Source organism: Mustela nivalis, assembly GCF_964662115.1.
Source record: "Mustela nivalis genome assembly, chromosome: 4".
NCBI lineage: Eukaryota > Metazoa > Chordata > Mammalia > Carnivora > Mustelidae > Mustela > Mustela nivalis.
The window spans coordinates 146,286,785-146,313,733 of record NC_139023.1 but is presented as its reverse complement, the minus strand read 5'-3'; the positions used below and the strand labels follow the sequence as shown (position 1 = coordinate 146,313,733).

The 26,949-nt window shown below is 37.2% G+C and overlaps 1 long non-coding RNA gene across 1 annotated transcript in view; it reads left to right on the top strand.

The window, feature by feature from the left end:
• Positions 1-26,949, top strand: part of LOC309863456 — a 161,355-nt gene that overhangs the window by 78,002 nt on the left and 56,404 nt on the right. Inside the window, exon 2 of the long non-coding RNA XR_014311052.1 lies at positions 21,504-21,598. This is a non-coding gene — a long non-coding RNA (uncharacterized lncRNA). The remainder of the gene's footprint in view (positions 1-21,503; positions 21,599-26,949) is intronic.

Sequence of the window (26,949 nt, the reverse complement as noted above, 5' to 3'; positions counted from 1 at the left end):
CTTAGCACAGAGTCCATAAAAACTCAATAACTTTCAGCAATTAGTATTAATATCAATAAAATATATACAAAATTATAGCTATCCTATTTATATATAAGGGTCTTTTCCCCCAGACTGGACTGTAGATTTTTTTAAAGTCAGACTTATGTTGGAAGGGGTTTTCCAATCTCCTTCAGAACTAAGGCAAATGTAGGGTACCTAGTAAGAATGAATAGAGTTCTTGATTGACTTGAAACTAGAGCAAGTTATAAAATTATTAGGGCTCAGCTTGGAATCTTGTACATGCACGTTGAGGAAATAAAGGATAAGTCAGTTTTCGGAAAGCAAGAATTGCGAGCCCACACAAGGCAGAGCACTGTTACCCACATCATGTCTTGATCCCTGGGCATGCCAACAATGAAGGACCTTTAGCTGGTCCTCAGCCACTAAACACTCTGCAGGACCCTGCATTGAAATTGCATGCAAGCTGTCAGATAAAGCATTCAGAAAGAATTGCTTAGTTTATACACAAAGTATTCTTCAAACTGGTGTAAGTAAAACATTTTTTCTTAAAGATTTTATTTATTTATTTGACAGAGAGATCACAAGTAGGCAGAGAGACAGGCAGAGAGTAGTTTCCAGAATCAGGTAAAAGACAACTTTTTTTAAATAATTTTTAAATTTTTTAATAAACATATAATGTATTATTAGCCCCAGGGTACAGGTCTGTGAATCACCAGGTTTACACACTTCACAGCACTCACCATAGCACATACCCTCCCCAATGTCTATAACCCCACCACCCTCTCCCTACCCTCCTCTCCCTGGCAACACTCGGTTTGCTTTGTGAGATTAAGAGTCTTTTATGGTTTGTCTCCCTCCCAATCCCATCTTGTTTCATTTATTCTTTTCCTACCCCCCAAAACCCCCACATTGCATCTCTACTTCCTCATATCAAGGAGATAATATGATAGTTGTCTTTCTCTGATTGATGTATTTTGCTAAGCATAATACCCTCTAGTTCCATCCATGTTGTCGCAAATGGCAAATTTCATTTCTTTAGATGGCTTCATAGTATTCCATTGTGTATATATATATATATATATATATATATATATATATATATATGCACACACACACCACATCTTCTTTATCTATTCATGTTGTTCATATTTTGGCTATTGCGGACATTGCTGCTATAAACATTCGGGTGCACGTGCCCCTTCAGATCAGTACGTTTGTATCTTTAAGGTAAATACCCAGTAGTGCCATTGCTGGGACATAGGGTAGTTCTATTTTCAACTTTTTGAGGAACATCCATGCTCTTTTCCAGAGTGGTTGCACCAGCTTGCATTCCCACCAACAGTGTAGGAGGGTTCCCCTTTCTCTGCATCCTCACCAGAATCTGTCATTTCCTGACTTGTTAATTTTAGCCATTCTGACTGGTGTGAGGTGATATCTCATTGTGGTTTTGATTTGTATTTCCCTGATGCCGAGTGATGTGGAGCACTTTCTCATGTGTCTGTTGGCCATCTGGATGTCTTCTTTGCAGAAATGTCTGTTCATGTCCTCTGCCCATTTCTTGACTGGATTATTTGTTCTTTGGGTGTTGAGTTTGCTAAGCTCTTTATAGATTTTGGATGCTAGCCCTTTATCTGATACGTTGTTTGCAAATATCTTCTTCCATTCTGTCAGGTGTCTTTTGGTTTTGTTAACTGTTTCCTTAGCTGTGCAAAAGCTTTTGATCTTGATGAAGTCCTGATAGTTCAGTTTTGCCTTTGCTTCCCTTGCCTTTGGCGATGTTCCTAGGAAGAAGTTGCTGCAGCTGAGGTCAAAGAGGTTGCTGCCTGTGTACCCCTCAAGGATTTTGATGGATTCCTTTCTCACATTGAGGTCCTTCATCCATTTTGAGTCTATTTTCACGTATGGTGTACAGAAATGGTCCAGTTTCATTTTTCTGCATGTGGATGTCCAATTTTCCCAAAAGCCATTTGTTGAAGAGGCTGTCTTTTTTCCATTGGACATTCTTTCCTGCTTTGTTGAAGATTAGTTGACCGTAGAGTTGAGGGTCTATTTCTGGGCTCTCTATTCTGTTCCATTGATCTATGTATCTGTTTTTGTGCCAGTACCATACTGTCTTGATGATGACAGCTTTGTAATAGAACCTGAAGTCTGGAATTGTGATGCCACCAACTTTGGCTTTCCTTTTCACTATTCCTCTGGCTATTTGAGATCTTTTCTGTTTCCATATAAGTTTTAGGGTTATTTGTTCCATGTCTTTGAAAAAAATGGATGGGATTTTGATAGGGATTGCATTAAATGTGTAGATTGCTTTAGGTAGCATAGACATTTTCACAATATTTGTTCTTCCAATCCATGAGCATGGAACATTTTTCCATTTCTTTGTGTCTTCTTCAGTTTCTTTCATAAGTACTTTATAATTTTCTGAGTATAAATTCTTTGCCTCTTTGGTTAGGTTTATTCCTAGGTATCTTATGGTTTTGGGTGCAATTGTAAATGGGACTGACTCCTTAATTTCTCTTTCTTCTGTCTTGTTGTTGGTGGAAAGAAATACAACTGATTTCTGTGCATTGACTTTATATCCTGACACTTTACTGAATTCCTGTACAAGTTCTAGCAGATTTGGAGTGGAGTTTTTTGGGTTTTCCACATATAGTATCATATCATCTGCAAAGCGTGATAGTTTGACTTCTTCTTTGCCAATTTGGATGCCTTTAGTTTAAAAGATAACTTCTTAAAAAAAGCAAAACAAAACCGAAGTTCTTGTGCTGAAAATCAACAGTTGAACAGGGATTAAATCAGTGCCTGTTTTAGAATATCAGAAATGATTACCTGAAAGATGAGTTTTACAAACATAGTTTTTTTTTTTTTTTTTTTTCTTTTTTAAAGCTGATGCGTTTGGTAGTATTGAAAAGTACTGGATGTAAGCACGTTCAGGCAATGTTTATTGACATGAAGGAAAGCAAAGCCTGGGACACTTGGCTTGCTGGTTAGCCAGCTGGTAGGAGGTGAAATATGTCCTCCCCAGGAGGCTCAGAGATCATCTTGTATTGTGTTTCCACATCAGCAATTGTGTGCATCCAGATTGTACTTCCTTTGGAGGCTAGATAGCATTCTTAATGCCACCTTACCTCTATCCTGCCCCAGGTTCCTTTCTAACACAATCCCCTCATTGCAGGATGGAGCTCTAAGTGACTAGGACCAGCCTTGGATACTTAGATATCAGGTTAGTCTGGAGGGAATGCTGGTTCCTATGCTCCAATGGAGCAGCATGCCTGGTTCCTAGCCTCACCCCTTACACACTGTTCTTCTTTTGCCATTCCTTCCTCTGATTGGTATATGATGTGTATTAGCCAACATTTTTTCATGTGGAAGGCAAACCTATTAAAAGCCTGTATACACAGTGGATTTCTTCTTTCCTTCCCTACCTGATCAATCCAATGTAGCACTTCTGAATATTGTGTTAACATATTTTCACAAGACCAACATTCAGAATGGTGGGACTTTGGAATGGCAAAAAAAATAAAACAAACCTAGGGCTGCATATCTAAGCCATGTCCTCTAATCTAGTTATTACATAAAGTTGGTATTTTCATCTCTAACTGACAGCTCTTTCAGATATTAAGAATTCAGACAACTGACCAGAAACACAGACAGAGGAAAGGGATATTCTTTACTGTGTGTCCTCAAATCTCAACCATTTTTTTTAACCCCCCCCAAATTTTTTTTTATTTTGGTGAGGTCAAATTTACCCATTTTTTTTTTTCTTGTATAGTTTGTGCTTTAGACATCCTACTTTGAAAAACTTTATCCAAATCAAGCACACTATGAAGGTCATAATTTCCTATGTTTCCTTGTAGGATTTTTAAAATAATTTTTATAATATTTTTCTTTTTTTATAAACACATAATGTATTATTAGCCACAGAGGTACAAGTCTGTGAATCGCCAGGTTTACACACTTCACAGCACTCACCATAGCTCATACCCTCCCCAATGTCTATAACCCACCACTCTCTCCCAACCCCCCTCCCCCCAGCCACCCTGTTTGTTTTATGAGATTAAGAGTCTCTTATGGTTTGTCTCCCTCCCAATCCCATCTTGTTTCATTTATTCTTTTCCTATCCCCCAAAACCCCCATGTTGCATCTCCACTTCCTCATATCAGGGAGATCATATAAGAGTTGTCTTTCTCCAATTGACTTATTTCACTAAGCATAATACCCTTTAGTTCCATCCACGTCATCACAAATGGCAATCAAATCTCAACAATTATGTGAGCAACTATAATCCAAATTTTCAAATTATACCACTTATTTACTTAGCTTAAAGATTTTCTCAAATAATGGAGTATTGAAGTAAATCTCAGGTCGATGTGCCTCAGTCTTCAGGTAAAATCTGAGAAGTGTTTCCTTTTGCTTTCCTACAATTTTTATAGGTGACTTTTTAGTAGCTGTAAAATAGTTGAGTTTATAACACCTTATGATTATTTTGTCAGTATTAAGTCCTTTAAAACAGTCTCCAATTTTCTACAGTATAAAATTTCTCAGGGAACTTCTAGAATTTGAAGTATTTAGAGATTGCCAACATGTGTCTGCAATTAAATTCTTATAAATGATGGAATTTACTCAATACCCAGTGAAGATGGTTTCCAGCAACCATGGTATAAGCAATGGTTTGTGAAGTGAATGTCCTAGCGTCAGAACATGTGGGCCCTTAACACAGGAGCTTGATATACCACTGAGCTTTTCATCTCACCCGGACCTTGAGAGAAATAACATTTATCTCACCTACCTCATGAGACCGCCACAAAGGTCAGATGATGTAAAAATTTGATGAAAATAAAGTGTTGTGCAATTTGCTTCATTTGAATGGTCCTCCAAGTGCCATTCAGTACACCCGATCCCTCCTTTTCTTTTGGTATTCACGGCACTCACCTTCTGGTTTTCCTCTGCCATTTGGACTTCTTCCTTAACATCTACTGAACTGGCTTAGCTTGTCCTTTTCTGCCAGACCAGACTGGGATTCCCAGAAAGGAGAGAAAAGCTTGCAGGCAGATCCTTTATTTGGGCAGTGATCCCAGAAAGCAAGATTGAGAGACAGGAGAGGATAATAGATAAAGAGGGAAAACCAACGCAGAGTTGGCCACCACTTTGGGAGATTAGTCGGAAATCCTACAGGAACTTTTGAGGAGCCCTATGAAAGGCACCTCAGAACTGTCTGCCTGGGGACGCAAAAGGGAAGCATTTGTCTATTATTTCTCGATCTCCCATCAGAGTTCCCAAGGGCAATAACGGCTATTGACTTCCAGAGTACTGAAGGATTCCTGGGAGATTCCTTCAGCAGCACAGCACGGACATTCCAGTGTGGACCGATGAGTGAGGACTTGCCAGTTTGCACACATGAGAAGATTATGGAAGAGTGCCTGGAACCAGTCCACCATGACAGTGGCCAGAATAAGAGGGAGGTCAAATGGACTGACATAGTACAAAAGAGGAGTAAATATATAGATATCTGAATATTGGGGTTCTTGGATCATCTTCTCTCTTGATAAGTCTTACTCATCCTAGGTGATAACATCTATTCCTATAATTATCATCTAAAGCTTATTTTTCCCAAATTTATGTCACTCACTCAGATCACATTTCTGAATTCCATATTCATTTATTCTGTACTCTACATAGTAGTAACTATAGACTATTTAGAGACATACACAGTTCTACATGTGTAAAACTCACTCTTCATCTTTCCCCACAAATCTATTCCTTCCCTAGTCTTTAGCAGTTTAGTCAATAGTAGCAGCCATTACTTAAGCAAATGCATTATCTTTTTCTGTGTAACCAATTACCACAAAATCAAGTAGTTTAGAAAAACAATTGGTTACCTCATGGTTTCTTTGGTAAGGAGTGCAGAATCAACTCAGCTGGGTGGTTCTGGCTCTGTCTGTCATGAAACTGCAGTTAAGATGTTGGCTTTAGAGTGGGGGCCACTTGGTGGCTCAGCCTTCGGCTCAGGTCATGATCCCAGTGTCCTGGGATCGAGCCCCACTTCGGGCTCCTTGCTCAGTGGGGAGACTGCTTCTCCCTCTCTCTCTGCGATACCTACCTGCCACTTGCCCTGCTTGTGCTCTGTCTCTCACTGTCTCTGTGTGTCAAATGAATAAATCAAATCTTAAAAAAAATTTTTTTTTTTTTGAAGACTCTACTAGACCCGGAAGACTCCCTCCTGAGCTGTTCCCCTCACGTGGATTTTGGCAAGAAAACTTAATCCCTTGATGGCTGTTGGCAGGAAGCCTCAGTTTCCTGCCACATGGACCTCTTCATGGGGTTGCTTCCTCTAGATCGATTTGAGAGAAGGCAGCCACTACACTCTCTTTCGTGACCTGGCATTGGAAGCCACATGCAATCACTTCTGCCTTCTTCTTCTTCTTCTTTTTTTTTTTTTTTAAGATTTTATTTATTTATTTGAGAGAGAGTGAGAGAGTGAGAGAGAGCATGAGAGGGGAGAAGGTCAGAGGGAGAAGCAGACTCCCCATGGAGCCTGGAGCTCAATGCAAGATTCATCCCGGGATCATGACCTGAGCCGAAGGCAGTTGCTTAACCAACTGAGCCACCCAAGCACCCATTTCTGCCTTATTCTACTGATCTCACAGACCAGCCCTTACAGTGTGGGAGGGAATCACACTAGTGTAGATACCGGGAGGCAGGGAAAATCGCCAGCTGTCATGGAGGCTGCCTCCTGCTGCAAGCAAACTTAGAGTAATCTTTGATCTTTATTCTTCCAAGATTCATTGTCTCATCAAGTCCTGTTGATTTACCCCAAAATATATTTCAAATATGTTTACTTCACCCTATATTCACTACCACGTCTCTAATCAAGGCCGCCATAATACTTTGCTTGGACTGAAGTCTTCTTCCTGGGCTTCTCGTCTTTAATCATGGTTCTTTCTAATCCATTTTTCAGGGTAGCCAGTGTGAGTTTTTTGAAAATATATCATATGATGTCACTCTCGCTATTCTCCAATAACACCATGGCCCTCTTAGAATAAAATTCAAACCTCTTAACAATGCCTGTGGGGCCCTTCTGGTTCTGACTCCTGCCCCTCTGTTTGACCTCATCTCTTGCTGCTTTCCTCTAAGCCTTTATGATACAGATCTTTATCTCCCCCGCCCCATACCTCTCATCACCAGCTACCATTGCACCCACTGTCTTTCTTTGACTACCTTTGACTCATCTTTAGTGATTAGACTAAGCATTAGGGGACTCTTTCCTAGCTCCCCACTTATGTCCCATCCTTTTATTCTTGAGCTCCACCCCCTGTTTATGACACGTAATGACATCATTAGAAGTGTTACTGTGCATTTATCTGGCATGTGTCTCAGTGGGCAGAGACTGTGTCTATTTTGCTCACACATGTCTATCCACTGACGTGCACAATACTTAACACAGCATAACTATTATTTAAACATTATACCCAAGAAAGTCTTTCTGTTGTCATAGTTTAAACAAAAAAATGATCCTGTCTCTCTATGTCAAAATTTCCCACAAGTTATGAATGACTGTTTATCATAGAATAAAGAAGAATTCTACTAAAGGAAATAAAATATGGGTCACTGTCCTCATTGCTATAAACTTAATGGAATGAGATACAAGCAACCAGAAAGATAACAAACACAGAGAGAAACAAACAAAAAGTTATTTCAAATGAGGCCATCGAGCTCACAATGTTGTTCTAAGCAAAAATGCCAACATGGAGTTGCAATCCAGTCAAGGAGCTCAAGTCAAACTGAAAAATAAATGACTTTACATGTAATGCTTTGCTTTCTAGATCATTAATCTCCTGACAGTGACAAAACATAAAGATAAAGCCAACATCCTTGAAAAGTTCATTGTTCCTAAGCTGCACCCTGAGCGTGATTAATCAAATGCAATCTTTTTATACAAAACAATCCTTTTCTCATTCTTAATGGTATCAAGCTGAAGCTTATTATACACAGAAAAACTGAAGTGTTCACACATGATCTGCACACGATTGGCCACTACAGCAGATGAGAGCCTTTCAAACCTATACCAGAGTTATTTGCAACTGTTCCTTTCCCAGCTTCTTGACATTATTTTTGAAACTTTTGTTGAAACGCTCTCCCATCATCTAGCATCATTATTTATCTTTCACGCACAGACACTGGGGTTTGACATTATATAACTCTTACTCCTTCTTTTAAGGAAAATCAGCCTTTCTTCTCTTTAAAATTCAATTGTATTATACAATGCCCATTGGTAGCAATCAATGGCATTGAAATGTTTTCCCCTCTATTTTTTTCTATCAGCTCCCTCATCTCTTCTCCTCTTGTTCCCCTTTCTAACCACCCGCACATCAACCTGGAACACTATAGTAAATTCAATTACCATTTTTCAAATGTGTTCCTGTTCAAATTGTTACTCCTAAAAACATTTAACAAACCTAGCTAATGAAGGGTGGAAATGAATTGTCTTAAACCTATGAAGGGCCAAATCAAAGGTTTCATAGACATATAATCAAAAGGGATTTCTCTTTCAATGCTAAAGTAAGAACTAAAGTCTCTTTGAGAATATGAACTTTCAGTTTTTCCTCTATGATTTCTCTTAGCTTAAAGAAGCAAAATTTTAAAAATTACCTTTCCATGGTCAGTTGAGACCTAACTCCTTGGAATGAACATATAATTTCTTAGAAGGTGATGAAAGAAACAGTAAAAAGAAAATGAATTTCAGCACTCGGTCATGTAAAACATCTCTGGAAGCTCTTGCTACATCTGTAAAGTTGATCTGGCCTAATGAGCACATAAATGTTTCTTTAAGTCAAGGGAAATACATTTTTTAAAAACCGTATATGTCATTTAAATTGAGTTAGAGATACCTTTTAGCAACAGGTTGGTGTTCCCGGATGATTTTTTTAATGCATTTCAGAATTATTGATAGAATGAGACCTTAAACGTTATGAAAGGGGACTTGTTGATAGAATACACATGTTACTATGGTGATATTTTTGGATCAGACTGTTTGCCAAGAACATGGTGTAATTCTGGCTAATTTCAGTTCAAATTAAATGCTGTTGTGACACAACAGAAATGTCTCTAGGTCACATCAGTGTGATTTGCACTAGGAAATTAGATTATTCTGTATTGGAAACATCAGCTACGAGGCATGACCACACAGCTTCATAAATCTTCCTGATGGAGAAATGGAAAATGTGCTCTTGTAATGTAATCATTATTAATAAGTGTTCTACACGCTCAGGATACTAGCTTGCGACTAGAAAACAACTCAGATCTTCACCCTTCTAGTTGCTACTCCAACCAGTTCCTATCAGAGTTCCAGTTATCAGCTGACGAGACGTGCAGCCCTCACAATGAGCAAATGTGGATGGATTCTGAGTCATGGCTTTCCTGGAGCATGTGTGGCACATGAGGCAAGATTTCATGCACAGCTCAACAACTCCTATTTCATAGGAGACTTTATGCTTGATGCTACAAGACCCTGCTTAGTGTGGTATCTTTGGCATCAGGAGATGGCTTTATTGTTCTGTACTGTGAGTGATGAAAGTAGCTGGTCCCATTACTAGGTGACACTTAGTGTCTTGGAGCTAATTCAAATGTACACTAACCTGATGTTCATAGATATTCAGGATGTTCAGATGTTAAGAAAGAGGTAGAACAAATGTTTATTTGGCTGATATTTTGTGCTTATCTTCTGAATATGGGCCTGTAGGGTTTCCGGTGTATTTCTCAAGTAGAGGTTAAACCTGTCCTTCCCAATCATCTGTGTGGATAGAACACATAGAGAATGATAACATTTGTACCACACATTGGGTTGGGTGGATAAGTTTTTTGAGGCTGCATCCTGCCTACTGAAGGCTCCAGGCCCAACCCATAGCTGGGAGCATGGGGGTCATCTGTAGGTTGGAACCTCTACATATTTCACTCAGTGTACCAGAGCTGAAAAGTGCAAGGCTTTGGGGGGAAAAAAAAAATCTGTTTTTCCCTATTTCTCACAGATGCCTGCAGCCATTTCCTCTTAATCCAATTGAAGTTACCTCTATCAGTTTAAATTGCATGGCCCCAAACTGCATCCAATGTCATGAAAGTAATGTGATAAATTTATTTAGATATTTACCTTTTAGCTCCCATGAACTATGGCTCCGGGTTAAGCATTTCAAGGTGCTCAGTCTTTCTTTAAATAACTCTCACAAAGCCCACCTAGTAACAACAGAAATACATCTTCTAATTTAATTTATTATCAACTATATCTCTGATCTTTTGATTTGGTCATACTCCGAGAACAATTTCTCATGGGCTAAGAAGCATTCAATACATTCTTAAGAGTCTAAATTTGGAAAATGTATTAAGTTCTCTTTAAAAACAAGGGAAACTATGAGTTTGAAATTGTACCTCAAACTCTAATACCTGCAGTACATGAACAACTGACTTTATTTTTCTCAGTAGAAGGAAAACTTTGGTGAACATTATTCTCTCTTTATCCAGAAGTTTGATGGGCCTCATGTCTCCAAGAATGAAGGGTACTCTCCTTGATTTTATTTTCTATGATACACACATATCTCTCTCTCTCTCACACACACACACACATACACATTTTGACTCTGTTCAGTTTCTGTACATCTGTGTGTGTACCTGTGTAGACACACGCTTGTATGTGTATATCCTGAATAGAAAGATACCTTGTTAACAGAAATTGTGGCAGCAAGAACTTGATGATTTTCGCAACAATTGGGTTTTATGAATTATACTTCATTTCATTGCAAATATTCTCTCTTCCCTTTATCATCTGTCTCCAAAGATTCAAATCAGATTTAGCACTTTATTTTATTTAGAAGAGTGAATTCCATGGGTTTCATCTCCTAAATAATGTCGAAACCAATCTGTAAAAATAGCTTTATACAAAACTAAAAAAACAAAAGTCGCTGTTTTTCAAAGTTTTATAGACAGCTTCATTTCTTTTTTTCCAAAATACTTCTATCTATGACTGCCTCGACCAGGTAGTCAGAAACTTACTACAGTGTCACAAGACTAAGAAAATACAGTCAGGACATGTTAAGGTGAAAAAAAAATCTTGGAGGTTAACTTGTTTAACCCCGTAATTTAAAAATAAACCTTAGAGATTAACATATTTTAACCTCAAATTTTAAAAAGGAGGAAACTAACATGAAAAGATTAAATGATTTTTCTTCTCAGCTAATTAGTGGCAGAACTAGGGCAGGAACTCAGGTCTTCTACGTCCCATCTTAGTGTCTCTGCAGGTGTACCTGCTATTTCTCATTACTTGAAAGAAAAAGGATTAAAGGAGATGAAAAGACTTGGGATAATTATAATTTAGTCTTTCATTTATATATCTTTTCTAAATACTCTTCTGGGGAGAAAGATACTAGCAATGTTTTCGTGTTTGTTCACCTGAGTAAATATGTGGTATTTTGGAGAATATGTTTATTGCCAAAGTACACAGAAGGTGTTGAATATCAAGAGTTGGTTAGTTGGACTTGTGTATGACAGAGAATTGGTATATTGTAAAAGCTACAGGAGTTCTAGAAACCTTCTAAAAAATCATCACACATTAAACTATGGTTCTAAGCGCTTTCTGAAATTCTCTCCTCCCTTTATATTCCCGAGTCTGTTAATTCTTAATCTGCCCTCCTACACTTTTGCTAGTATACGTTTCTCATCCAGTCTCCTAAAGGTAAGACCCCAGGAGACCCCCACAGTTTCTACACTTACCCTCAGATTGTAGGAGACCGCCTCTATGTGCTATGTGATAATTATGTGCATAAATATCACTTCCATATTTTCCCCTTTCTGGCAGAGGAATTGTCAATGATTCATGTTTTTCAGGGAAAATGCCAATGCCTGAGTTTGGCTTTCATTGCCCATCATCAGTTGGTTTCACCTAATGTATTGAAACTTATCTCCCACTTCTGATACTGAGATTTCTCCTTCAGCTGGACAGTTGCTCACTGTCCTTCAGGGTAAGTTTGCTTATTTCCATCTCTTTGTCGTTCCACTTGAGTTTCTGCTCAATGGAGAAGCACACCTCTTCCTCCCTCTAGAGACAAAGCCAAAACATTCTCAGATTGCATAGCCTCCGTGAAGCTTTTCCAGATGAACTTTAACTGAAATGCACCCCTCCCAACAGCATTTATAATACCAATGGAGTTAAATATATTCTACAGCCTAAAATATACGTCGGTTTATCTCAACTAGAACACTTCCATCATTCCCTCTTCCCCTAATAGCACACAGTTAATTGGTTGTCATAACAACAATAGTTGGCAACTATATATTAAAAACTTAAATTCATTTACATTATCCTTATATTCATTATTTTAACTGAACCTCACAATAGCTCTATGAGATTGACAGGAAAATTATTATTATTGCACTTATTAATAAGTAAATGGAAGATTAGGTAAGTGGAATTACTAATAAACGGAAATATTATTATTCAATTTTGGCAAGTGTAACATTAAAAACAAATCCACTATCTGCTCTTCTCTACATTGCTTAGATGAAATGACATTTTGCTGTCTGGGAGTCAAGATGCTGGCTCTCAGGGAAAATTTAGCATTTTGCAAAAACTCATTCTCTTACATTTTTTACTTCACCTCATTCTAGTGAAAATGTCATTATAGACTAGGGAAAACTTAAAATTCTTCCGCAGTTATTCTGTGATTTATCTAATCAAGGAAACAGATAAAGCAAACTTTCTTTTCACTTTTCTTGTATGTGGGGGAGGCGGCGGTGGTGGTGGTGGTGGTGGTATACATCTACTGATTGTTGCTCTGACCACCAGTGTGAAATAAATAGGAATTATTATAGAGTACTCAGAGAAATGTTGTTACATGACATCATTACTTTATAACAAGGTGTTGAAAATTTGAAGATGACTTGGTCCCAACTTAAAGTATTTAAAGATTTTTAGAAAACTCATAACCAGCAGATTAATTTCTGAGAAGCCATTCTTGTAAAATGGCTTTTTCTTCACTCAACATTCACTATATATTTTTCTTTTTTAAACTACAGATTTTATCAGCTCCCTAAAGCTCTGGAAAACAGGCACATTCCAATAACACATAGAGGAAACCGAAATAAGCAGATGAGACAGTTAGGGCTGTGGGCCTTCCATTTACTTGAAACCTCAAGGTGCAGGGCCATGTCAGGCCAACACTGCACTAGCCATTGGCTTCTCTAGGACTGCCATTGTCTTCACCCATTCAGTATCCACTAAATCACAAAAGCACAACAACACAAGGGAAATAGCACTGAACTGGAAGTTGGGGACCAGATTCTACAGCTGGCTCTGTCCATCCTCTACTGTGTGTCCTGGAGTAAAAAGTTAGAAGATTTAAGACTAGATAATTCCTATCTCTTTGGCTCTAAAATTCCTTGGTTTTTATGATTAGAGTTTTGCCAAGAGGCCAGGATGTGCCCCATTCGATTAGAGTCTGTGATCACCTGCCTGCCTTGCCCTTCTTTTGACATCTCAAGACTCAGCAACAGTTAATTTGGGGCCTGGCTCAATGTTATCCGTGGGCTTGCTGGGGTGCTGCGGGAATTTGTCCAGAGACCCTCTGATGGACTAAAGTGCTGTAGTTACTCCATATCTCTGTTTCTTCCTACTTTGTTTGCATCAAGGGGCAGATGTTGATACAGCATGACTTTTTCTCTGTGCTCTGGATCAGACTTCTGACTGAATTGTATCTGTGAAAAAGAAGGTATGGCTGTTGGCTTCTGCAGTTACCCTAACCAGGAAGAACTTGGCATTCAAGTGTGGTATGAGGCATCTTTCCACCATTTCTTACTATGACCTCTGCACTTCTGCTCACAGCTTGTTCCTCAAACACAACAGTGCATCACTTCAATATCCTGACATAGTTGTGTTTTTGGTATATTCCTTCAGGTGAAACTGTTTGACAAGTTCAAACTCTCCTCTCTTCTACGTTACCCTTGGTCCCAAACACATATCCATGTACACTTGTTCTTATGCATTCAAGTAAGAACATTTCTTAGGAAAGATGACCATTGTTTTCTTTCACATAAACTAGAAATATATATATGTTATAGGATTTTAAGACAATATAATGTGAAATAATCTATAAAATGGGCATAACTATGAGCAGCTTAGCTGAGAGTTGAGGTGCTCTCATAGGCTGCCATAAGATAATTGACTGCGAACTTAAGGTAAATGTAGAACTTCAAAAATATACTCTCTCAGGAAATGACATTAGGTTTGATATTTAAGTGCCCAAAGATTTTCCTGTTTTTTGTTTTGTTTTGTTTTGTTTTGTTTTGTTTTGTTTTGTTTTAAGGATGGGAAATGTAGGCAAAAATGGGTTCTGAAAACAAGACAAGAAATTTGTTGAAATGAGTTCATGGAGTTTTAAACTGTGGTCATTCTGTCCTCTGGTGTTTTCAAACACAACTCTTTTCCACATTCCAGAATATCTGTGGTTATGTGTATGTCCACAAGGACCAAATCACACCAATTTGAAACCTACCACCTATGTGCTTTTTGAGGAGATATAGCTTCACAAATTTAGCTTCACAGAGGGCCCACCCAAGTGGTCAAATAGTTGTAAGCATAAGTGAATGGTGCCATTAAAAAAAAAAAATCCAGGTTTGTATAAAGAATTCTAGAACCCTTTGGCCAGGTTCCTATAATCTATGTAAATCTCAAATAGGTTCCTGACTTCGCCTTTGAGCATCAGTGGTAAGTTTTGGTTTTCTGATAGTGAGGTATTAGGAGTATTTGGCTATCCTTTCTTCCCAAATCTGGAATCTTTGTCCAGCAGATGTTTTCAGTTGTGTTAATGGTGTTGAGTTGTGTGTGGGGTATGATGATGTAGAAACCCGGAGAATAGTTTGAGACCAGGCCAAAAGTTGTTGCTCGTTGCTTACTATGGGCCAAATTTGAACTCATACTTCCAAAGGTTCAAAAGCTAGTACACTAGCTTCTCTTGGAAAATACAAACTCCAGAACAATAAATCATTCTCACAAGAAAATTCGGTCATTTTGAAACATCTAATCATTCCTACAGGAGCCCACTCCCTTTTAAACGTGGAAAGATGCTTAATGTCATCTCTCCAAAACTCAGAAAGCAAGTTCCTTTTGAAGATTGAAGAAAATATCTTCTAATGAGGAAATACCCTAAAAACACTGGTGGTATAGAATCCACAGTTGGGAGACCTGGTAACACATTCAGTATCTACAGGGAAGATGAAAAAAAAAATTGAGCCAAATAGTATTAAGTTTCTTCTGGGGTTTTTCCTCTCCTGGTGTGGATGGGAGGTTGAGGTTTTATCATAAAGGGATAAAATGGCAAGAAATCATTTACTGGCTTGCAGTCATGGAGAAAAGGCATTCACATCTGTTTCTGGTATTTGTTGAAGAATATCTCCAGTTGATAATTTGGATTGGAAGCAAATTGGTTTGTTTTCATAGGTCCTTTTCTTCCAAGCTCAGATAAAACAAACCTATCTTGTGGGTGCAATGGTTTGCGTTCTGAATTCTTGGTTTACATGGCACAAAATCCCTCTATTATATTGCTAACACATTATCCATCTTGAAATGAACAAACTAGCAAAGTTTTAGCAGGATTTATATTACATAAGCTCCCATGACTGACTACACATTGTGTGTGTGTGTGTGTGTGTGTGTGTGTGTGTGTGAAATCAGAATTCTTATGGATTTCTAATGTAATTCTATATTTTAATTTTATATTTGCTTTAAATAACATGGACCTATAACTTCTCACTTGGAAGACTACCCTAACACTGAACATGATAAAAAATTAGCATTCAATCAAGTGATTAAGGTGACTATAAAGTCTTTTGTGATAAGTTGGGTATTCTTTTCCTTGCTTGACTTCTGTTAATTGAGGAATATGGAGGGTTTTGTTTTTTGGTTTTTGGTTTTTGTTTTTTAATTCAAACAGTAATGGATGAAGAGAATACCATATGCAGACAAGTTTTTAAGGTCAAGAAAAGACGAAGTTTCTCTCTTCATCAAGTTTAAAATACATTAAAGGGGGTCAAATGCAAAAGTAAATAAAGAAAAATTGAAAAAAGGTGCAATTTCAGAAACGCATAAAAACACGCATACATATGCTGAATACGGTTGTGTATTATGTTTGGTGAAAGTCTAACATGACTACAGCCAAGTAGAGGCAATTAGGGAGGAGACAGGAAGTGGTAGTTTTCAAGGAGCAAGAAAAAAAGAGAAGTCTGCACAACAGAAAGAGAAGAGCAATGCCTTAGATGAAAGATGCTTAATAAGCATCTAATTAATCACAAAAGTTATTTGTTCTTGCTTTTACTTTATTTCTGCTGAGATCCAGCTGTAGGTTTTCTCCTGAATAAAGTGTAGAGGGAAAATATTTTCCAAAATTATTACAAAATTAAGTGAAACTCTCCAATATGGGTCTGGTTCCTTCCATTCAATTTTTAACAAGAGATTCAAATTGAGTCAATGACTACTCTTTTGAAGTGACAGAACTTTAAAAAAAAAATCTTTGCAAAGATAATTTTGGGAGAGTTATAATAAGAGGCTGAAAAATGTGAAATAGCTTCAGAAAAAAATGTTGTCTCTTTGTCTTTTCCCAAGGCACAGCAATATAAACAAGTAGCGGATTTCCTGTATGGCCTAATGAGACATAAACACAGATAGTAAAAAAAGAAATGAACACCAGAACACATTGTTTTTTCAAAAAAAAATTATGAAACTGTGACATTCATAGATCTATTGAGACATATTGTTTGGGATAACTAGACTTTCCTAGTTAAAAAGAAATGTTAAATGGCCTCAACCAGGAACAACCTGGTTTGCTGACACCATTTTGAAGTTGTTTACCATCTTGGAGCAGCTTACTGATTGAGTCTGAGCTTTCCCCAGAACCTCTCTCTTTCCTATATTCCTTATCTCAACGGGATACATTCTTTTTCCTATTGCAAGAATTCATCCTTCATGCAAAAATAAGTAACTTTTTAGAGTTCCTAAACCTTACAATCTAAAGGCCTGAACAGATGTAAAAACCAATTAAAAAATAACAATAAGTAAATTATTTTCACATAGTCTTATGGTAAAAGCCTACCTCTAGAAGAACTAATCAGTCCTATGTTTTATAAAACAAGAAACATAAAGCAAAACAAAAAGCTATAGGATAAAAATTTTGAAAAAAAAAAAAAAACAAACAAATAAGAGCAAGAAAAGTCTAAACATACAAAAAAGCTATCCTGTGGTTTAAAATCCAAAATCACTGGGATGAAATAAAAGCAACTGGTATTTAAACAAAGTTTATTTGTTTCTGTTTTTCCCCACTCTCTACCCCGAGTCCATGTGAATTATTTTATTATTTAGTATACTAAAAAAAAAAAAAAATAGATTAATGAGTCTGGAACCTTCAATTAACTGATTATTTTTCATTTATTTTTATTTCAGAGAAAGAGGTAAGTCAAAGAGAACAAGCTGATGTCAGGAATTTATTAGGAAAAAAACGGAAGTTCAAAATATGCCATGAGCTTAATAAAATCGTAGCATACAAGGGCTGGGAGTAATCGCAAAATCAGACAGGCCCTAAAACGCACAGGCTTTGCAGTTGGACAAATTTGGATTAAGGGTGTTAAGGCTTTGGGGTCACGCAGACCTGAGCTTAAAACTCAGTTGCTTCACATACTGGGTATGGGAGCCTGGGCAAATTTTTTAACTTCTTTGACTGTCAGTATTTCTATCTGTAAAATGGGAATAAATAGAATTTTAGGATGTAATGATAAAGAGTTTTCAAGTGTCTGGCATGCAATATATGCAGGTGTTTTTTTTTTTTTAAATCATTTGTTCACTAAGTATATTTTGTGGAACACATAGAAGACAGTCAATAAATATGTCAAAGTTATGCAAAGTCCAGATGTAATTTTAAAAATAAAACAAATGTAATATTCTCTAACCCAATAGATTTTAAACCTATAAAGATATTATTTTAAAGCAAAAGGAATGTCTCTCAAAGTGATTTTGAAAAGTTTTCTCTAATGCACGAGGTTTCTAAGAGAACTAAACACAACGGCTGAATCATGTTCTTACTGATAAAGTATATCATAATGAGCAACTTTGAACTTGGCTTAAGGAACTCCTGCACATTTAGAAGAGATGCATTTTTCCTCCCTGTCCGAGTTCAACTCTTTCATATTTTTATTACTTTTTTCCCTGTCAAGACCAAGCGTATATTTTAACCATGAAAAAGTATAAAACATTAAACTTGAAAATGGAGTAGAACTATCCTGAATACTGCTCAAGTTTATAAGCGGGGTCACTCAGAGAAGAATGAAGATGGGTCTTACAATGTTAAAGAAAAGGCAGTATCACCAATCAAAAATATTGGGGAAGTATTCCAGATTGTGAAATATTTATGTGTTATGACAATATATTTTGGGCACAAGACTCAATTTTTGAAAATGCACATAAAAATACATGTAAATGGAATTTTTGCTGTTCTTCTTGCTGACAGATACATTTACTGGGTTCACATAACTCAGGTGGCACTTCTTCATCTGACAAAAGATTTCCTCTAAGACTTTGTATAAAATAATTCTTCCACCATGGCAGCATCCCTAATTACGGAAATGGGATTCGCTTTGGGGGGCACTCAATACAGCAACTTTTCATTCCTAATTAGGGTAAAGGGGGAGACCTAGGTAATACCACTTTTCATAGTTCTTTTTGAGTCTTTGGCTTATAAGCAAATTAGCCTGTTGTAGAAAAATCCCCACCCTCTCATTCCTGTGGTAAAGGTAACGATGGTAATAATAATTGTGCTAAAAATGAGGAGGGGAGAAAAAGGAAGGCGGGGAAGATAAGGAGGAAAGAGGAAAGGGGAAACAGAAGAGGAAAAAGAGAAAGAATAAGGAAGAAGAGAATGGGGAAGAGGTGCCCAAGGGATCGCCCACCCTCACTTTCACCTTGAGGACAAAAATCTCAGAATTTATGCGGCACGAGAACTCCCTGAGAGCTGTCTTTCTAAAATGAAGATTTCTCGGTTCCACCCCCAGATGTTCTGATACAGCATGTCTAAAGCGCGGCCTGGGGATCTGCACTTAAAATATAAATGCCTGGGTCTATGGACACCCTCTAGAGAAATGCGGCTCTGCAATTTTAGAAAATGAGAGAGTCCTGTCTCGAGTCTACTCCTGGAGGCAGCCGTTGACAGCTGTCTGTGCTTCTGGCTCTGCTGACGACGGCCACTTACCGCATGACCACGGGCCACCCGCCATGCTGCGCTCCTTCTCTTCGTGGCCTTGGTGCACGTGTGCAGCTGTGCACATATTCTCTTCCTGCTCACTGTTGTGTGTTTCCCCATACCACACACCGCTAATGTGGGGGTAGGGAAGCATCCCAGACTTCAGTGAAGGGCTGAAGTCCACTAAGGGAAAAAAGACACTGGTTGTAAACACAGAGCTAAGTGGTTTCTAAGCTGCCCGGTAGCTCTTTTCCAAGAGAAGAGAACACGTGTCAAAATTAACCCTCTCTCAAGCATGCCCTTGTAGACAGACCGTGGTTCCCAGCGACTGTCCTTTGGACTTGCCCTAGATGTCCCTGGACCCCTCTTCTTTTTTTTTTTAAAGATGTTATTTATTTATTTATTTGACAGACAGAGATCACAAGTAGGCAGAGAGGAAGGCAGAGAGATGGGGAAGGAAGCAGGCTCCCCGCTGAGCAGAGAGCCTGATGCAGGGCTTGATCCCAAGACTTTGGGATCCTGACCTGAGCTGAAGGCAGAGGCTTTAACCCACTGAGCCACCCAGGTGTGTTTCCCCCCTCCCCCGCCACTCTTTTTAAGGGCACATCCACACCTCTCCCAACAGGATATTGTTGTCTGATGACTCATTCCTCTCCCTTTATCTAGCTTTCCCACAGTACACTGTCCCCAGAAGAACATCCTTGGTTTCTGAAATTGGAGTACAGCAGTTTATCCTCACTGGCAGAGTGTGGATAAGGAGGAATAGTGACTTCCTACAGCAGGCGAACGCAAGGGCAGCTTGGACACTTCAGGTCCTGGCTCTTTAAAAATGTCCCAAAGCAGTTATAGGTGCAGCATGATGAATGTGTCTAGTCATTTCTAGTCATTTGGAGCACGCTTACACACCGCAGACACCACACAGGCTCAGGCACACACAGCTCACAAAAACAAAACAAAACAAAACAAAACAAAACAAAACAAAACAACACCTGAATTCACACAGACATTGCAAGCTAGACTCTAGATCCATCGGAAGAAAGCGAACAAATCCCTGTGAGTAATATGACCTGCACAGATCACCACCTAGGGTAATGCCGGTCCTCTTTTTGATTAGGCTTTATGGGGGGCATGATAAGTGTATAAGAATTGGTGCTCATTCCCGAACTGTCTACTCACAGACACTAACATCCAGATACAGTGGAAACTTTCAGATTACACATCAGGACACATTTCTAGGTTTGCTGTGAGTGGAAGAGATGCGATATGATTTGTGACCTTCCTGTAGAGAGCAGTTCCTCAGGGTTTGAAGTCTGGTTTAGCTTATAGTTCCAGTTTTAGTTACTAAAGCTTTACATGCCTTCAGTGTTTTTGACTTATTATTTATAATATTATATATTATATACTATTATTTTAATATTATTTTGACATTAACATACAGCAAAATTGACCTTTATTTTTGGTTTTAATTTCTATGGATTTTAACACATGGATGGATTGTGTAAATATCAACAAAACAGGATCCAGAGCAGGTCCATGACCCCCAAATCCTCATCATGCTACGTCTTTGTAGTCAAACCCTCCTCCTCACCCAACCCCTGACTGCCACTGATCTATTCTCTGTCATGTAATTTTGTCCCTTTGAGAGTGTCACACAAATGGAATGATGTAGTATGTACTCCTCTGGGACAGGTTCTTTCACTCAGAAATTGCTTTGAGAGTCACTCAGGTTTTTGCTTGTATCACTGATTTGCTTTTTTATTGCTGAATAGTCTTCTATTGTCTGGACAAACCACTTATGAAGGACATTTGAGTCATTTCCACATTTTAGCTATTATGAATAGAGCTGCCATAAATATCCATGTATAGGTTTTTGTTTGAATACAAATTGTCATTTCTTTTAAGTAAATATGCAGGAGTTGGGTTGCAGAATGACATGAGAAATGTATGTTTAAATTTATGAGAAACTGCCAAAATGGCTATATGTTATACTTTCCCACCAGCATTGTCTGAGAGTTCCATACTCCCCTTGTGAGCTCTAGGTACCATCAGTATTTTTCCTTTTAGCACCTCTAATAGGTATATTAGAGGTATCTAACCTATCTAGTAATATAGCTAGGGATATATTAGTGCTATTTCACCGTCATTTTAATTTGCATCACTTCCATAGAGGCTACAGATATCATTCTTTTCTTCTTTTGAATATAGCTTTCTTTGCAACTCTTGCATTGTCCACTTTAGGAATACCACTCAAGGATGAGTGAGGTGCTGGGCATAGAGGGATGAATTAGGGGATGAAGCAGAGTTCCTGCTCCCAGGAAACTCACAATACGGTGGTAGGTACAAATCCTGATCATGATACCATAGATTTATACACAATGTAAATTAAGAACAAAATTATGAAAAGATGACTAAATAATTATAAGATTTTTCCTAAAGATTTAAAAAAATATTGATGCTTCTCTCTGCTGTCTATTAACACACATATGTATAATTATTGTTGTTTACAGATAGTAAAGAAAGAAGGAGTTATGAGGGTAAGGGGAAACAGAAGGGGAGAAAGGGTGAGAGAGAGAGAGAGCTTGCAAAGGTTTAAAAAGTACTTGAATAATAACAATGGAATCGTATGGGAAATAACTGTAGAAAAGGAGAAGGGGAAGAAAGGGAAAATCTCAAGCTATGACCTGTTGTTGTCATAATTTCCTCTCCTTACTCCATTTCTCAGTGTGTGACTTCTGTCCTGTAGCATTCCTCTCCCCTATCAGAATATCTAACCTGACTCTTTACCGCCCTGCTCCACGTAGAGCTCTAAGACTGATCATGACATAACGGAAGTGGTGGATAGGATTTGGGAATTGATGGAGACAAGAAAGGAAAACAAAGAGAAGGGAAAGCTACTTCTTTTATAAACTCCTGGAATTCCTTTCAATGTATGTGTATTTCATCTGCCGATAAATCCTCCTCCAGATCAAAATTGTTCAACGGGTAGTTAATTTTGGAGGGAATGACACTCTCTTCCAATTCCATACCATGCTTCTGTTTGACACATTTGGCAAAATCTCATGCCAAGGAATCTCCTGATCTTCTCTCCTGCCCATCAGAATTTGAACAATATCCATCCTGTTATCTCAGGGCTCTTTGTATTCTCAGCTTTCACTTAAGCCACAGTCTAGGAAAGAATGCTTTGTTAATGTGTTCCAGAAACTATTCTGCCTAAGGTCACCAATGATCTCTCTTAATATCAGAATCATTTTATGTTATTTTTTCCAGCCCTACTTTATTATTTTTTTTAAACTAGAGTATAGTTTATCTACAGTATAGTGTATAGAACTGAGGCGTTGGATCAAATTTGACACATACAAAGGTATAACCTATATCCTATCAAGACACAGAATGGTTCTATCATTTCAGAAAGTTCCATTGTGCCCCCTCTCAATCTCCCTTGCAGAAGCAACCATGGTTCTGGTTTTTATCATCATCAATTGTTCTCTATTACCTATTTTAGAACTTCATGTAAACAGAATCATACACCACGTATACTTTTTGTGCCTGGCTTCTTTTACTCAGTATTTTGTGTTTTGAGATTTAATATTTATTGAATACTCAGTAGTTCATTCTTTTTGTTGCTAAGTAATAGGCCATAATATGAACATTCCACAGTTTATTAATTCTCCTGTTGATAGACACCTGGGCATGCAGTTTTTCAGTTATGAATAAAGCAGGTATGAAATTTATTTAGAAGGTTTCTGTGAACATATGTTTTCATTTTTCTTTCTTTTTTAAAAAGACTTTTTGTTTATTTGAGAGAGAATGAGAGCACAAGCCAGGGGTAGAGACAAAGGGAGAGGGGGAAGCAGGCTCCTCATTCAGCAGGAGCCCAGTGTAAGGCTGGATCCCAGGACCCCGAGCTCATGTCAGGAGCTGAAGGTAGATGATTGACTGAGCCACCCAAGCATCCCTTCATTTTTCTTGATAAACAAATAGGAATGGAATGTTGGGTCATAGGATAGAGATATGTTTCACTGCTCAAGAAACTGGCAAACAGTTTTACAAAGCAGTTTTAATATGTTACCCCCAAACCAGCAATATATAAGAGTTCCAGATGGTCTGCATATTCAGTAAAATTTAGTATTGCCCGTCTTTCTCAACTTGTTATTACTTGATGTAAAATGCTATCTTGTCATTTGAATTTAGTTTTCTGACAAGTAATGATGTAGATTCCATTTTCATAAACTTATTAGGTATTTGTGTACTTTTTTTGTCAGTGTTTCTCTTCTGCTCTTTTTTTCTTTTATAAAAAGACTTTATTAGGGATGAAGGGAAATGGCAGATATACAGACTCCCAGTTATGGAATGAATAAGTTATGGGAATAAAAGGCACAATATAAATAATAAGGGCAATGATATTGTAACAGTGTTGTATGATGACAGATGTTAGCTACACCTGTGATAAGTGTAGCATAATGTTTAAACTTGTAGAACCATGATGTTGTATGCCTGAAAGTAATGTAATGTTGTGTGTCAACTATACTCAAATAAAAAAATAAATAAATACATAAATAAATAAAAAATTTTTTTTCCCATTTTTTAAAAAAATGGCTTTTTTGTTTTTTGGTTTTTTGTTTATTTTTTGCTTTTTATTGTCAAGTTTAGTTCTTTATATATTCTGGCTGTAGGTCTTCTGTCAGATACATGCTGCAAATATTTTCTCCCACTCCGTGGTTTTTGTGGTTTCTTCTAATAACCAAAAGCTTTAAATTTTGATGAACTTAAATTTATCAATTATATCTTATATATTTAGTATTTTCTATATTCTTTTTAAGAAATTTTCAGATTCCCAAGACCGTGAAAGTCATTTCTTATATATGTAATGCTTTCTGTATTCTTTTTAAGAAATTATCACTGATTCCCAAGGCCGTTACGGTTCTAGCTCTTACATTTAAGTATGTGATCCTTTTAGAATTAATTTTATGTATGGTATGAGGAAAAGGATTAAGTTACCTTTCCACGTAAATATTTAGGTATTTCAGTACCATTTATTGAAATTTGCCTTTTTTTCATTGACTTGCTTTGGTAGTCTTGTAAAAATAATTTAACCTAGGACTTATTAGATACTTTTCTCTGTTCTCTATTCTCTTCTATTAGTCTACTTGTCTGTCTGTTCACCAATACCACAGTGTCTTGATTACTGCAGCTTTATCCTAGGTTTTGAAACCATGCAGTATAGGTCTTCTGACTATTCTTTTTCAATGTTGTTTGTAAATTCTAGTTCCTTTGCATTTCTATATTAGTTTGAAGTTTTCACTTCAAAAAAAAAAGGCTACTTCAGTTTTTATGGGGATTGCATTAGATCTATAGAACAATTTAGGGAAAATTGATCTGAACATATTGACTCTTCCATTCCATGAACATGGTATATGTATGTTATGGATTAAATTGTGTTCCCAAACAAGATGTGTTAACTCCTAATTCCAGTACCTTAGAATATAACCTTATTTGGAAATAGGGTCATTGTAGGTGTAAATACTTAAGATGAGATCACACTGGAATAGAGAGAGCCCTTAATCCAAGCTATAACTGATGTCCTTGTGAGAAGAGGAAATAGACACCTGGGGCTCTGTGTGATGACAGACAAAAATTAAAGCACTGCAGTTGCAAGTCATAGAATGTCAATGATTTTTGGCCAACCATCAGAAGTTAGGAAGAGACAAGAAAAGATTCTCCCCTCCAGATTTCAAGGGAGGCATGGCCCTCACTTTGATTATGGACTTCAGGCCTCCAGAACCATGAGACAATAAATTAGTTTAAACATTCCCAAAATGTTTATCTTTTTCTGTTATTTTCTACTCCCTTTTTCAAACCTTGTTGATTTTCCCTTTTTATGCTATCAATTCTTATTTAGAAAATACTTAGCTCAAATCATTTATTTGATTACCATTGCTTCTTGATTTATTTTTCTTCTTCAGCTTGATATTCTAGTTGGCAATTTGTTATTCATATATATCCATGATGCTATTCATCTGGTCTATCGTGTTTTTAAATTACAAATTTAGCAATTACATTTTTCACTTTTGTGACTGCTAATTCTTCTTTCTTGGATCAAGGTAATATCTACCTTTTCCTACCCCCAAATATTACCTATATTTATTTAAAGTCCAATTTTGGACCCTCCATTAACTGAGGTGTAAATTCTCCTGCTTGTTTCTTTCTTTGATGGTATTGATCATAAATGATATACCACATACACATTAAAAATGGCTTTCTCCCTGAAATCAGTGAAAGGTATATGTTTATTCTTGACTCCTCAATTTTGTGACTGAAATTTTCTACTACACGGTCAGCTCCCTCTCCTTAACCAGCCTGTCTAGGAGGAGTGGTAAAAGAAACTACTTGCCAGAGTTTGGTTCTATTTTTTGATAAAAGAGAGGAACTGATGAGAGATATGCTGGATAATGAAGAGCCTTTGCAGGTGTTTTTCTGTGCTAAACTGAAGCTGTTCCTTCATAGTGTTATCAGCCTCCAGGTCACTGCTCTGCAACTTGCCTTATGCACCTTGACCACTGGAAGGTAGATATTCCCGTTGCAGCTTCTCAGTCTACAGGGTTGTCAGTACATTTAGGGGCAAAATGGCTTGGCTGATACCGTTGTGGTTCTCCAATTCATCCTTTTTAAATTGTTCTTCAGCCTCTTTTTCTCTCTTCTTCTGTCATGCTCAGGTCAAATTTCCCTCGATGTTGCCATTCTATAGCAGGGACTTGGTCTATAGTCTTCTAAATCATCATTCCCAGTTCTCTAAGATTTATCTCTCTCGCTCTCTCTCTTTTTTTTTTTTTTGACTATGTAATCACTTGAGAAATGTTCTCTATCATATCTTGAGTTTTGTATAAGGAGGGAGACAGTAGTGTATTCTATCATCTAGAAACTAAAAGACTACTTCTGAATTCTCTGAATTTTACCCAAGTTAGAGACTTAGAGGTCATCCAAAAAAAAAAAAAACCCACCTCAAAGGCCTTTATATTTTGTGACAAAAAATTTAACAAACAATAATTTTATTCCATGCCCACTTCTAAGATATGAATATAAATTGATTGAAGTACAATATAACTTGGAGGAAATCAGGATATTATAATAAATGTTTGGCATATAAAAATCGCTTTATATTTATTTTTGTATATACAAATATTATAGTCCATGTCAATGAACATGAATTAATCATTTTTTTCTAAGAGATAATGCATAAAAGCATTTTATAAAATAAAAATGCTGAATGGAAAGATTTTTTATATTAATGGTAATTTAAGATCTTATTTTCATAAAAAATAAATTTAACAAAATTTTGAAAGGCTTAACTACAGACATTTTTGAAAGTTCTTGCTTCATCTAAACTGATTGGTACCCAATCTACTTTCAGACTTTTCCTACTGTTTTCTTTTCTGCCTTCTACTCAACATGCTCCTATTATTTGATCTTTTAATTCTTTTCTTTCTGCTAGGTCAGCTTGCCATTTTGGTAACAGCATTATTCAATTTTATTTTTCTGAAGATCCTATTATATTACATCATCATAGTAATCATCATAGTCAATACTCATTGAACACTTACTGTTTAAAACTGCACAGGCTAACAGTAAGAATTATGATAATAACAGCACATTTTTTTTACAGAATGTTTACTATGTAATAGCTACT